This window comes from Toxorhynchites rutilus, chromosome 2, assembly GCF_029784135.1.
Source record: "Toxorhynchites rutilus septentrionalis strain SRP chromosome 2, ASM2978413v1, whole genome shotgun sequence".
NCBI lineage: Eukaryota > Metazoa > Arthropoda > Insecta > Diptera > Culicidae > Toxorhynchites > Toxorhynchites rutilus.
Genome location: NC_073745.1, coordinates 35,960,971 through 35,976,084, shown reverse-complemented (window position 1 = coordinate 35,976,084; position 15,114 = coordinate 35,960,971). Strand labels below are relative to the sequence as shown.

General features: G+C 38.0%; 1 protein-coding gene across 1 annotated transcript in view; it reads right to left on the bottom strand.

Moving 5' to 3' along the window:
• Positions 1-8,509, bottom strand: part of LOC129765211 (transmembrane channel-like protein 7) — a 76,869-nt gene extending 68,360 nt beyond the window's left edge. The window contains exon 1 of the mRNA XM_055765263.1: positions 7,482-8,509. The gene's annotated coding sequence lies outside the window, so the exon portion shown is untranslated. The remainder of the gene's footprint in view (positions 1-7,481) is intronic.
• Positions 8,510-15,114: the final 6,605 nt, after the last annotated feature.

Below are 15,114 nucleotides of genomic sequence, written 5' to 3'. Positions count from 1 at the left end.
CACTCTTATCTGATTATAAGCGAAAGCTGAAGATATAATTCCTAAAAATTAAATTTCTACAGCGATTTTTCCGTGATGCAATTTGATGTGACACACCCTTTAGAAAAAACACAATCATACAGCCATAATCGTTGATCAAATTCGCCAACAAGATCATTGCATCGCAAACTGTTGCAGCTAACCGTTCATTGCATTCAATTCATTAAGACCTTGATGTCAGATGAATTATAAACTCAAATACAAATACAAATACAAATTCAGCAATCCAGCGATAATTGACTCACGGATTGCACTATCCGCTGCCGCACACACATAGTCGGTTGGCGGTTGGCAGATTCTGTTCCCTAGCGGATCGATGCACATCACCCGATGATGATGATAGCATTCCGCTATTGTAATGGGAGCAGCTGACAACACACCGAACCGAACCGGACTCACGCGATAGATGATGCGCACATCGAAACGATGTTCCCCGGCCAGATCTGAGGCTTGTCAAGCTTTTTCGGTGCTGCTTTTCGTTCCTCATTAGACGCGTTTGAATGCAGCGGATGAAACTGTAATGGATTCATTACTTGCTGGACAATTTACCGCTGGACACACAGCAGATGGGTTTGAGTGTTTAGGGGCAATGATTGTAGCCTTGTTGTAACGATGGGAGCGGCTAATTGAAGCAAGCAGTAATTAATGTGATACTATTAACAAGTACACTTCGTGGTTTGGTGTTTATGTCTTCCGGTTTGATTGAATGACCTTAGATTTTCAAAGTTTGGTGAACTTAAAATCGTAATAATAAAATGTGGTTATTGAGATCTGACAGATCGGACATGCATATGTACGGATTTCGCGCTGACTCGACCAGATGTTGGTATGACCCTCTCAGAACTTAATGAAACTTTCTGGGCGTGATGACCTTGCCTAATTAAGCAACTTGACATACTTAGTTTCCCGAAAATTTATCTAGACTAACATATGGAAAGGGCTGAATATTTTTGATTATTTTTTTACAAAAATTGTTTTACTCAAAAATGGTAAGTCCTACAAGAAAGTGATCTATGGGAGAGTTCTACAATTTCTTCAGAAAAAAATACTGAAAATTTTTTTTTTGAAATCCTACACTAAAAAAACCGGTTTTAAAAACTAAAAGTCGATTTTCTCAAAATAGTCATCTGAGATTTTGATGAAATGGTTGATAAATATGTGCCCTATAACTCTTCCATACATTGCAACTTGTGCATATCTGAGGCAAAAAAGTTTTTCTAACAAAAATGTTTTCTAACAAGATTTTTTCTCGAAATTTTTCGTATAGAAACGTATAGAAAAAAAAAATCAAATAGTAATAATAATAGTAATAGTAATAGTCATTGTAATAATAATAGGAATAAGAATAGTAATATAATTACCATTAAATTATTAGTAATAACTAATTGCGCCAGTAAAACCGGCTGAGTGTATCCTATGGCTCACCTTCTCCACTAACACATATCCTAAATTCCCGAGATATTTATGAGGGGTCGTAGAGTTCTCTGCATCTCTCTTAAATAAATATCGAACATTCCTTCCCTTTCCTTAGCAGTTGCAAGGACGTGGCCAGGACAATTCTTAACTGTTGGAGAAAGCACACCATCATCTAAGAGATATTACTAATCATCAGCAATTGCAACGATATTGTGCAATTTGCTCAATGCTAATGCTAATGCTAAATGCTAATACTAGAAACGTATAGAAAAAATCAATAACACGTAGAAATGGATCTATGGTGGCCCTTGGATGCTAAACTACAGTTTTCGGCTTGTTTTGGTAGTCAAATACAATATATTTCAATTCAGAGAGCAATGCCAGCTCTTCTGATCGGTCGGTCAGGTATCGAATAGTTGTTGTAGATTTATGTACATATCTATTAAGAGTCACTGTAAGTCACTGTAGATGTGATAATAAGAAATGGATTGTATAGATAGCTGAAGGATGAATAAAATGGCTCTGCAGTTGTTTGAAATTTACCAGTCGTAACCTGTAGCATATTTGAAGTGACGGAAAAGAAATATCTTTTTTTTTCCGCCTAATCATCAGATTTAACAAAGAGAAGTGTGACATTATTTAGCAACATGAGTCAAGCCGTGATCTCCAGGATTTGCAAAGATTGCGAATACAGTGCTGGTATTAACAACCCCAAGTTTAACACAATAAGTGTGTTCCAAAAAATAAAAAATGGTTATCATTCCATGTTATATTTTAGAAGTGGTATTGCCCAAGCAAAGTCTTCAAAATCCTCACCCATCGACACGTAACCGTGTAAATACACAGACCATTTGATGGAGCTTGTGAATCTTGAATATTTGGGTTGATGTTATCCTCATCTATAGTCGTTTTTTTCTTTGGAACACACCTATTGTGCCAAAACACTGCCATACAAGATTCACAAATTCGCATTGTATCACCCAACGGATGGATATATCCCAGTAAACGTATTTTCTCTATTACTTTTGATGTTAACCGACGTAATTTATTTTGGTTGCACTTGGAGTTGTTAATACCAGCACTGCATTTGCAATCTTTGCAAATCCTGGAGATCACGACTTGACTCATGTTGCTAAATAATGTCACACTTCTCTTTGTTGAATCTGATGATTACGCAGAAGCCAAATAAAGATATTTCTTTTCCGCCACTTTAAATTTGCTGCCGGTCACGCCTGGTATTTTTCAAACAACTGCAGAGCCATTTTATTCATCCTTTAGGTATCTACACAATCCATTTATCAATATCATATCTACAGTGACTCTTAATAAATACCTAAATTTACAACAACTATTCGATACCTGACCGACCGATCAAGAGATTTTGGCAGATGGCTATTATTTGAGAGCTGTCCAGAGATGCCAGGTATGAGGGCATGTCTTCATTTCGAAGACATTTGACTTACTGTGAAGACACTTGATTTTGTGAAGACATCCTGAAATATGTGAAGGCCACAGAATGAATTCAACAACAATGCGACTTTTACTTTAAATTGGGGAGAACTTCAAGCGGCCTGAATAACACAGATTAACCTAGATCTTTCAAATGAGCACTTTACAAATTGAAGGTTTTCGGGTTACCTACCGTTTCAATAATTAGTTTTATGAATATGGTTTGAGTTACAATCAAAACTTCAGAGATGAATTAAACAAATCGAGTTATCACAGTTTAGTTTTTGTGGGGCTGTATTGACTCAATAAACGGTTTATCGAGCCAATTATCATTTCTAAACTCATGGAATTTAATTAACAGTTGCGCAATATATTCTTTGTTCACATTTACTGGAATAAACTTCAAAAGGTAAGTTCAATGAAATGCGTTATGTTGGTTACTGAACAAAAGTGAAATGTTTCCCCCTACTTCAATATGATTTGCGGAATGGGTTCATTTCACTAACACATATTACTGAGGTCAACAAGATAATAAGAAAGAGAAAGGAGAAAGGTAAACAAACCAAGAAATTATAAGAAACAAAGGGAGACCAGAAAAAAAAGGATTTGAAAAAAGGGACCAAGAAGGCGGCCATTGGATCAGTCGGAAAAACTATGTTTTTTTATCATTTTTTAAATTTAGTAAAAATTGTAAATAAATTTTAAATTTGTGAATGTTGGTATTCTGTTAATTTGGCGGTTACTTACACCCCCAAATAAATATCCTGGACTCTATCAGTTTCAAATCGTGGTAAACGCAGGACAGGGTCCTGCGTAAGGACTAGAACCAGCTCTCAAACACGCTATACAGCGCGGACTCGATTATATACAGTTTCTGATTTCTTTTCACTGTATATAATCGAATCCTGTATCTAATCGAGTCAAAAAAAATATTTTTTATTCGTTTTTTTTTTGCATGTAATTTTCGATTTTTGAATATAAAAGAGGAATTTTATTTTTAATTCATCAAGTCAGATAACACCTTTCTCACGTGAAAAAAGTGAATTTATCCATATTCTCTCAGGAGGTAATAGACGATCATATTTGATGAAAAAATCCTTCTACGCATATCTTCGAATTCAACAATGACAGAGTTAAAGAATTTTCTTTTGTCTCGGACTCTGTTGCATCAAACTGGCTCTACATTACAAAGTACGTTACGGAAGACGATTCTGCTGCTTTCATTTGAAAGATGAGAAATTTTTTAAAAAGATATAGTACTGGAACATCTAATTTAGTGAATTTTAATAACATTTTGGAAGTGAAAAACTTAAAAGTTAATAATTTTTAATGTGTTATTATCAATTTTATCCTAAAAAATTATATTAAACTAGATTGTTTCTATCAATTAATTTGAAGCTCTCTAACCGTCCTACAATTTGTTCTCTGAGACCCTACTTCTATCTTTCCTAATTTGGCTGCAATATGGTTAAATTATTCCTGGTGAAAATTCAAGCAAAATCTTCAAAAATCACGATGTTTACCCCACTGTACATGTAATAGCCACTTAAATTACACGTGAATGTTGAAAGGTTACATTTCTTCTTGAAGTAAGTCATATTTGAAGCATAATAATTTTTTTTCAAACTGTATATAATCGAATCCAAAATTTTATATAATCGAATCACATATAATCGAATCTGTATATAATCGAGTCCGACCCTATTACAATACCTATAGAAAAAACATCAAAAAACACAAACAATAAGTCTTGATTGTTCAAAAGTATGCTATGAATTTTAGTTTCCTCCGATATGACGGTGAAGACTTTTGAAGACATCTATTCGTACCATGTTAAGACATTTGAAAAAATCACCTGGCATCCCTAGAGCTGTCGTTGCTCTCTGAATTGAAACATATTGTATATGACTACAAAAACAAACTGAAAACAGAAAACTTCAGCATCCAAGGGTCACCATAAATCCATTTCTACGTGTTATTTCTATTGTGTTATAACTGTACACAAAAAAAAAAAAATTGAAAATTTTCGAGAAAAAATCTTGAAAAAGTTTTTTTTAGAAAATCTATTTTGCCTAAAATATGCCCAAGTTGCAATGTATGGAAGAGTTGTAGGGCATATTTCAGTATTTTTTCTGAAAATTCAATTACTTTCCTAAAACTCTTCTATGGATCACTTTTTTGTAGAACTTACCATTTTCGAGTAAAACAATTCTTTAAAAAATGATCAAAAATATTTAGCCCTTTCCATATGTTATTCTAGATAAATTTTCGGGAAACTAAGTATGTCAAGTTGCTTAACACTAAACCTACCATCATTTTATATACCGTTTCCTACCGCTGGCGGTCAAATGACCGCTTTTCGAATAAACGTTATGTTTTTTTTAAATCAATTATGATCAAAACATAATTTTTCATAAACAATGAAACACAATTAATTATCATGTAATAATCATAAAATATTCAACATTTTCCATAAACATATCTTTTTCATGTAGAACATATGTTTATTATTTTCCTCTATTTGCAACATCCAATTTGACAGGTTTTTCGTCTCTCTGAAATTGCACTTGATTCTCCTTAAGTTTTCTCCATACTTTTCATTCCTTGTTCTTGAAAATCTTGATATTCAGTGGCAAGTTCCTCCTCCAACTGAAATAGAAATTCTTGTCGCGATATGTTTTCTCCTGTTGTCTGCTTGTATAAAATCCAAGCATTTATACCAGTCAAATCCAAAATGTTGAAAAATACATGAACAGGCCATCTATGAGATATTTATTTTGTGTTTTGCTTTTTATACTTTTTAGACATTTGGTCTGTTATATTCACACCATATTCAGTGTAGTTATAATATGAAATAGTCTCAGGTATACATTTACCAATTTTTCCAATTTTTAAGAACTTATGTTTCGAACTCAGCGAGAGAACTTTTTTGTTCGGCTTGCTTTTATAAATTGTTAAAGTACAATTTTCTGATTTGTAAAGCTGCGTTGCAAAACGTGCAATCATTCTTTTGTTCTGCAGGTTTAAGCAATTCCATCTTGTTCGATCAAATAGCCCCTATCAAAGTAGTTCTTTCTGATAGGAGTTTCGTTACTAAAGAATCACTTGTCTCAGAATTACCATTATCGTTGGTTATATCCCTTTCGCACCCTGTGGTTCAGTGGTTCAGTGTTTCACTTTCCGAAGTACGAGAATCCCATTTCAAAATATTTACTCTTAACGTTTGATACCAACCAATATTCAATTCCAAACTGAAGGGGGTTTGTGGGCATACATTGAGTAAATCTATATTTTGTTTTTGTTGCAAGTAGTTGTTCGTCAACGGTTTTATTTCCACCTTCGACATAAGAGCGAATTTGTCAGTCTGTAAACGCTTCGTTCGTCTCCTTCATCAAAACGAATAATTCACATGATTTCCGAAAAAAAATCTTTGTTCATTGTTCGCGAAAAAAAAATCAGGGCCCCATTTCTTATTCCATAAATATGAAATGTTGCAATTTCTTGTTTGATGTGCACCACGTGCATCTAGAATTGGGATAAAAGCATCTAATTCTGCAGAAGTTAAACTCCATTCGGATCCAAACACTCGACGTGCTTCACTCTCTGTACACATTTTTACGTGTTTCATAATTCGTTACTCAAGCATCAACGAAAATGCACTCCTTACTTCTCCCATCATTATATTGCGTTTCGCAAACCCTGTTGGTCCTGGCGTTGCTCTAAAAATGGTATGAAACGGGGATTTCCCAGGTTCAGAGCTATGAATTTTAGCTAAGTTATTCCATAAGATGAAGTTTCCATATCCTGACTGTTCTGTTCACAATGATCATCGGAGCTAGAAAACAATTTCATTCTTTTTTGTTCTCCTCTGTGTGTTCACAATGTTTCCTTCCTCATTATCGGTGTCGAGTAGATCAAAGATTTGATCCAATAGATCATATATACTTTCCATATTCTCAGAATTTGCTTCGTGTATTTCAGACCATAGTTCGTTATGATCGTTTATTTCTTCTAACAACATTCTTTTTTTTACATGCTGGGAATAAATTTCTGAAATTGTTTTTTGATAATCCATCAATAATAAATTACAAAAAATATCACTTACTATTTTTAGAACAACTTAAAATGCTTGCTTGAGTTTCAATGCAAAACTTCATAAAAAACCATATATTCTCCAGTACGTAAAGGTATCATACATATGATTATCAGGAAAAACAAAAGAAGAAGAGAAATAGAGTTTGAGAAATAAAGTAGCTTTATAATATAGAATAAATCGTGTAGTAACTTCACATGAAATGAAAACCTGGAATTTAACAATTTTGATTAAAGTTTCAAAAGCGGTCATTTGACCGCTCTGATAGTTTTAGTGTTAATTAGGTAAGGTATTCACGCCCAGAAAGTTTCATTAAGTTCTGAGAGGGTCATGCCAATGAATTAGCGCGAAATCCGTCTGTGGCTTAATGGAACGCGACACAATCCGGTACCACTTTTGCACTCAAGCAGGATGCTGCAATCTTGCTACACTACATATCCCAAGCACTCTCTAACGATAGGCGAGGTTGAAGTGATTTACTTACATATAAATATTCATTTGTCCATTAGTGCAATTGTTGTTTCCAATCTAGTTGTGGCGGCACAGCGCAAGAAACTAACTAATCTGCTAGTTGTTCCCGGATAGCCGTCGCTTGCACTTATATTCCATACCGCGCCAACCCCCAGCCTTTATCCACCGTTAGCCACCCTGATTTCTTCTTGTACTCTCACTATCGCTCACCCACACTCCTTGTTGCGGTGATTGCTGTGTTGCTGCTGCTCGAATTTATCGTTGGCACCGTAATTTAGCACTTGTTTTGCAAGTTTTCTCAATTGGAACTTCAATCATATAATTTCATGAACCCACACACTGCATTGTTGTTTTTTTTCACCGAGGGCTGGGCAGACAGATAGCTACAGGAACCTGATTCGTATTCTGTTAAATCTCGCACAAACATTCCCTCCGTGCTTGCGTTCCAGTTGTTGAGGCGCAGCGACTCCAGGCGCACGGAACACCACGGAAAACTTTGCTACCAAACTTTTGCAGAACTATTTCATTCTCTTCCGGTATCACACAATCACAATTCATCACCTTTGCACTACTCTTCGCACATACCAGAAATGTGGCGTTATGCATTTGCTATTCTTCGTTGGCACTGCTTTTGCTTTCCTTGCGCTGCTGCTGCTGCTGGTCAACAACCATTGCCACTCAGTGGGAGAAATTCTTCCTCACCCTTATTTTCACTGATTCGATCTTCTTTTTCAGCTGCTTCCAAATACCTGTTTCCTTTAATCACCGACCATGGTTCACCCAATCGCGGACTGTGCTAGGCTATTGAGCGTGCAATTGCACTAATTCCATTCATTTTTAACCCACAAATCACTTACTATTTTTACGAAGAAAAAATAGGTAATCTAACAAATCTTGTCTTCATCACCACTCTCACGCGACGCAGCTGCTCTTCTTCGGAAGAGGCTCTCCGCACTTTTTGAGTGAGTCGCAGCCAAACCGAGCCGTAGCAGAGGAAGCCACACACAACCACGGACACGACGAAGACGACCAGTCAGCGCGAACTCCGAGCGAGATTTGACAAGCGCTGTTGCTCGATGAGAGAGCGAAGGAGCGAAAAACAAAACTTTTCACTCTCCGTTTACCCATTTCACTAGCAGTCGTGTGGCAGTAACTCAAACAATGTGTTGTGTTGTGTCAGCGAAGTAACTCACGGTTCAATATCACTACCGTCGGAAGGTGGGCAGAGGTACAAGGTGTAAAAATATCTTATGCTAGCGTAATTACAGAAGCTTTCCGATTTCGTGACTACTGCAAAGTTTTTTCAACGTACGTCTGAGTTGCGTAGGTATTAAGGAATCAAATTCTTACCTACATTTTTTAAACCAACAGTTTATAACGATTTTACTTAATTGGTGAATGATTAGTCACGGTCGGCCCGAACTGTTATAAATTTACATTTTTACTTAGGAAGGAAATCGATTACTCTCGAAGGGAGAAGAAAGGGTATATGGCAGTATTTGGATATCGATCAATATCGAATGATACACAATGTCTCATGCAAGTAAACTCTCACGAATATATAACCAAACATGAGTGGATCATTCTGATACTTGTATGAATGACAGTAATCACTTGTGTTACACTAAATGATTAAATAAAAAGATGAACGAAGACTGTCGATTGCATATCCGAGAAAGTTTTTGTTTCTCGCTGCAGCAATATGCGGTCTAAATGAATATACATATTTCAAGGGATAGCAGCGTTGAAAATTAAACATATAATCTGGCTACCCTTCCCAGAGCCTCTATCTACACTGAGAGAAATAATTAGTAAATATAACGAATTTTTTGGTAAATACTACCAATCTATAGTCATTTTCGACCGTACTAATAAACACATATGTCTAGCAGAACCATGATTCTTCTTCTTCTTCAATGGCACTAACCTTCCTAGAGGAACTTTGCCGTCTCAACGTAGTATTACTTGCGTCATTTTTATTAGTACTTAGTTGAGATTTCTATGCCAAATAACACGCCTTGAATGCATTCTGAGTGGCAAGCTCTAGAATACGCGTGATCACAGTGCAAGTCGGAGGAAATTTCTTTGACGAAAAATTCCCCCGACCAGAACGGGAATCGAACCCGAACACCCGACATGTTAGTTATGACGCTAACCACTCGGCCAAGGGAGCAGAACCATGATTCGGAAGCCCAATATCGGCTACATTTTCTCGCCGAAAATGCACGAATCAGAATTATATCCTTATTATACCTCCGTATTGCCTTATGGGAACAATGAAAATGGTTAATACGCGCTTTTCTCACCAGTTTTCAGATATGACAATATCCAAGCTTACTAATGTTATCGAGTAAAATATACTAATCTCTGGTAGGGATGCGGGTTTGTTGACAATATGTACAAACAATTTGTACATTCTACTAATTTTGCATTACCAAATGTATTTAGTAGTTTTCGACCGAGGATTTTTCTAAGGGTAGCTAAATGATCATATACAGTAGAACCCCGATTATCCGCGAAATAGTCGGGCTAGATCACCGCGTAGAACGCAATAAAGGACTAAAAATGAAGTGCAAACATGAAAAAAGATATTTTAGCATAAAAACTAGGCTCTATCAATACAGAAATTGTTGAACTATTAATCTGTAAGGTCGAGTGCATCAGTGATCAGATAATGTGAAAGCCATGACCAAGTCAAAAGAGCAAGACTCTACCACTCACTCATAAATTTCGGAAAGGTTCATAGAATTACTAGGGATCTCGCATGCGTGGATACTCGAGGTTCTACTGTAGTTTGCACTCTCTGAGACTTATTAATTAGGATCTGCTACATTAGTTGAATATGAATCATTCGTTTTGCGTAGTCCGTATGATCCTGCTGTTTAATGATGCATGGAGAGGTTCGATATGTATATGTGAGAGGCAAAGAAGAAAAAAAACTTTCTGCACCGAAATCGTGCATGATGGTTTTGGTTTGTTGGCTCCTATGTCATGAAGTGCGAACAGAAGTAGAGTTGTCTCGTTCTCTTTTGTGTCGTGATTTGTAGCACGTAAAAGTAAAACAATGCCGCTGGAGGAAATGATTCCTGTAAGATCATGTTTGAACTCCAGTTTGTTGTAGAAATAGCAAATTTCAATCGCTGTTTCCACAACCGATTGGCGTTCATCCATCAAAGTATGCGAGAATCTGTTTCCAATTATTTTCTCCAAAATGCCGCCGTTGAGCGGAACATGAGGAAGCATCAGGGTGAAAAGATCTACATATTTTCCGACTTTGTAGTACGCGTCAAGCAGGCTAATGTAGTTGAGAGCCCGATTGTAACAATTATGGACAGCACCATTTTTTTCCAATCCAAAATGCGATTGAAAACATTTAAAACATAAGATAATGCCTTTCGAAATCATCCGATGTAAAGCAGATACAGTTTATGCGAGGATGTTTTGAGTTTTGTTGCAAGATACTTTTCGATGGAGAATGTGCAGTGCAGTTGTTTACCAAATCCGACATTTACGACATTTCAATCAACACTCAGCTTCAATCCATCCGAAAGAGAAAGCAGGCAGGTAGGAAAGTAAACAGCGTCAAGAAGCTTTGTCCCTTGATGCCTGAAGATAGAAGACATCATTGCCATCAAAATACATCAATCCTGGTAAATATCAATTGAATTGATGAGTTTAAACTATTTAGTTACAATTTTTCTGTGCAATATATGAGAAGTGCAATACTTTTCATTTTAGGATAAATTATTCCTTTGAGCTGAGTTTGATTAACGGCTAAACGTCCATTACGGAAGATGTGAAATCTGCTGTCCATGCTCGTTCATCCTGCGCTATTAGAACAGATCAAAAAATCACTTCGCATCACAATCAAAATTACGTCACATCATAAAATGAAATGACGCTTACGCCGCATCACAGCGGAAATAGCGCACAAGCCATCATAACCAAGCAGCTTTGGGGAAATCTGTGAAATGAGTGTTTGAAAGTAAGCACATTTTTTACATTGAATTTATACAAAAGTAGACCTAATTCTTCAAATACCTTCACAGTTTTTTATAACAAAATGTCTTCCTTAGGGTCCCCTCTAAACTTTCCCTTTATGGCTTCTGGCCACTTCTGACCACTTTGCGAAAAAATGCCATGAATATTTTGATACCCCACACGTGCTTTTCGATTTTTTAAAATTTTATCCCCTCCCCCGCACCCTCTTTTGGGTTTTGAATAAAAATGAATATTGAAAACGTGTTCAGGAAGTTTGAAAAACATATATTTAGACACCACACGTGTTTTTTTTCCGAAATTTCAAATTTTACCCCCTCCCTCTGCCCATGCTTTGGGGTTCATAATCAGAATGACTCAAAAATAGATTCAGCACCTTCGAAAACAATCGTACACCAAATTTCAAGGCATTTCCATTAATTTTTCTATTTAATGCCACCTAGAATTTCTGAGCGACCACTGTGTGGCATTATCCAGAGGCGAGAGTATGCTCCAATAGAATTTAACATATTGCGGACCGCTCACGAGATTTCTCGTGTTACGCGTTCGGTCTGTTACGGATGGATCACGAAATAACCCGTGTTTTCTACACTTGCAGGTTAAATCCTTGGTTTGCCAAGAACTTAACAAGGTCTACCGATGGCTCGCCTTAGTCTCATCCACACCGAAGGAAACGATCTGTTTCGTGGAATCCGAACAAATGAAATGTTTAAGTTTGCCCCAAAACGTGACCGTACGTTTTATAAAGGGTGTGTCACATCAAATTGCATCACGGAAAAAACGCTGTAGAAATTTAATTTCTAGGAATTATATCTTCAGCTTTCGCTTATAATCAGATAAGAGTGTATAGATCACGTTGGCCATGCTTCACTGTCAATTTTTCGTAAATTTGGAAAAATGTCGTCGAACGAAAAAGAGCGTCGTGAATTAATCCTGTGCACTCATTTCGAGAATCCGGAGTTGTCACATCGGGACATCGGTAAGATGCTGGGAATCGTCCAATCCACGGTCAGCAGAGTACTAAAACGATACTTCGAGAACCTAACCATCGATCGGAAGGTGAAGAACGGCAAAAATGGATGCTCCGTCAGTGAAAAAGATCACAAGCGCGTAGTTAAGCAGTTTAGACGTGATCCGAGAAGTTCGGTCCGGGATGTCGCCAATAAACTGAATTTGTCAAGTTCATTCGTCCAGCGGACCAAGCAGCGGGAGGGCCTGCGTACATACAAGGTTCAGAAGGCTCCTAACCGCGACGAAAGGCAAAACATGGTGGGGAAGACGCGAGCCAGGAAGCTGTACACCGAAATGCTGACGAAGCCGCATGCCTGGTAATGGACGACGAAACCTACGTCAAAGCGGACTTTCGTCAGCTGCCGGGCCTGTTGTTCTTCTCCGCAGAGGACAAATTCAGCGTTCCGGAGGAGATTCGCAAGCAGAAACTATCCAAGTTTGCCAAAAAGTACATGGTGTGGCAAGCGATCTGCTCTTGCGGAAAGCGGAGCGCCCCCTTCGTGATGACCGGCACGGTAAACGGGCAGGTTTACCTTAAGGAGTGCCTACAGAAGCGCTTACTACCACTATTGAAGCAGCACGAGGGCCCGACCATCTTCTGGCCGGATCTCGCTTCGTGCCACTATTCAAAGGACGTGTTGGAGTGGTACGAAGCCAACGGGGTCACATTCGTGCCAAAGGAAATGAACCCGCCCAACGCGCCGGAGCTTCGCCCAATAGAGAAATATTGGGCGATTATGAAGCAGGTCCTCCGGAAGAACCCAAAAGTTGTCAAATCGGAGGCGGACTTCAAGAGAAAATGGATTTCTGTTCAAAAAAACTACAACCTGACGTTGTACAGAACCTTATGGACGGGGTAAAGAGGAAGGTGCGAGCATACGGGCTTGGGCTCGAAGTATGAATAAAAAGAAAATGCCAAAAGTTGTTTAATAGTTTTTATTTTACTGTCTAAAATTTTCAAAAGGATCAGTCTACTGGGCGAATTTCTACAGCGTTTTTTCCGTGATGCAATTTGATGTGACACACCCTTTATGTTAATGTTAATTTGTTAAGATTGGCGGCAAAAGAAAGCTATGACAAAGAAAGCAGTGAAGACAGGTCATTTATGAAAAGGTTGAAGATCAGCGAGCCAAGAACGCTACCCTGAGGTACGCCAGACGTAATATTGAATGGACTAGATCAGTGGTGGCCAGGTATAGGCATGATGAGGGTCGGGATCAGATTTTTCATCGTATGTTCATATTAGTTCAACAACATGAGTTTGCCTTCCTTTTTTAGCTGTGTTGAATTGTGAGGCGATTTACCTAAAGCTCAAATTGTTCGGATGACTTGTGCAAATCAACTCCTAGTGCAAAAGCCTCACTCGACGCCACTGGGTAGACCGAAGGTTCATGAAGCCATGCTGGGTGTCGGAGATGATTTGAGATGTCACGTTATATAATACCTTGAGCACTAGCTTTTCGAAAAACCTCATTTTCTTCGTATCAAGTTCCTCAAAACCTTCCTTCGCATCTTCAGAGGTGAATTGCAGAACTGGAAATGTGAAAAATGTGATGTCATACGATGGAATGTGAGCAAAGCAATTGCGACGACTAACGGGCGACACTTTGCTGAACACACTTTTAAAAACTGCGACAAAAATCTCCGCTGCTACTGCATTTGAGCTTGCATGAGAGTGGAGGTGACCTGGCGTAGTGGTAACATCCGTACCTCTCACGCTCAAAGTCACGAGTTCAATTCTCACTCCCGACATTCTTCCAAAATGGAAGGTAAAAGTGAAGAACCAGCCAAAAGTGTTGAAAGTCACTATAGTATAGAGCTTGAGCTTGGGTAGACTGTACACTTCGTAGTTGCTCTCCGTGATTGACCTGAACCAACCAAATTGCACAAAGAACACACAGAATGACGCTTGAGACTAGCAAATCATTCTCGTTGTGTAATTTTCGGTGATTCGAGCTTTAAATGGTCAATAACGACGCCGGCCACGTCCTTACAGTCACCAGGGGAAGGGAAGGAATGTTAGTATGATAATCGCCGCCCGAAAGCCAGAAGGGTCGCCTCTATAGCGTGGTTCCCTAGCGATTATCATGGAAGGGATAGTTGTTAGTGGGAGAGGTAAGAATCAGGATTCACTGTGGTAAGTGATGTGATTACGTGAACGCGAACTACCAACCACTCGACCAAACATAGAAATATCTTCAAAGGGTGACCTGAAAATGCATTTCATGGCGGTAAAGGATATTGAAGGGTGACCTGAAAAGGAACTCGACGAGACGAAAACTCGAAAATCATATACCGGAAGCTCGAACTCTGCAAACTGGAATATAAAAACATGAATTTAAATGTGTAATCAACGAATTTTCCCATGCATGCTAAACAGAAACAAAACTTAATCCCAAATGAGGAACACATCTCGTATCATTCTTAACCACGCCAAATACTATCAACAACATAATATTAAAAATCCACAATTCCTAATAAAAATTCCAAATATAAAACTTTACATAGCAACGGAATTCCGTTTGGATGCGTTGGGATAGCCGCTGCCCCCAAGCGGTGCGATGGAGGAGCGCTGGTCCTAAAACAGCTCAAAAAAATAATTAAAAAAAATCTTGTCTGAAATTCAGAATCAATTT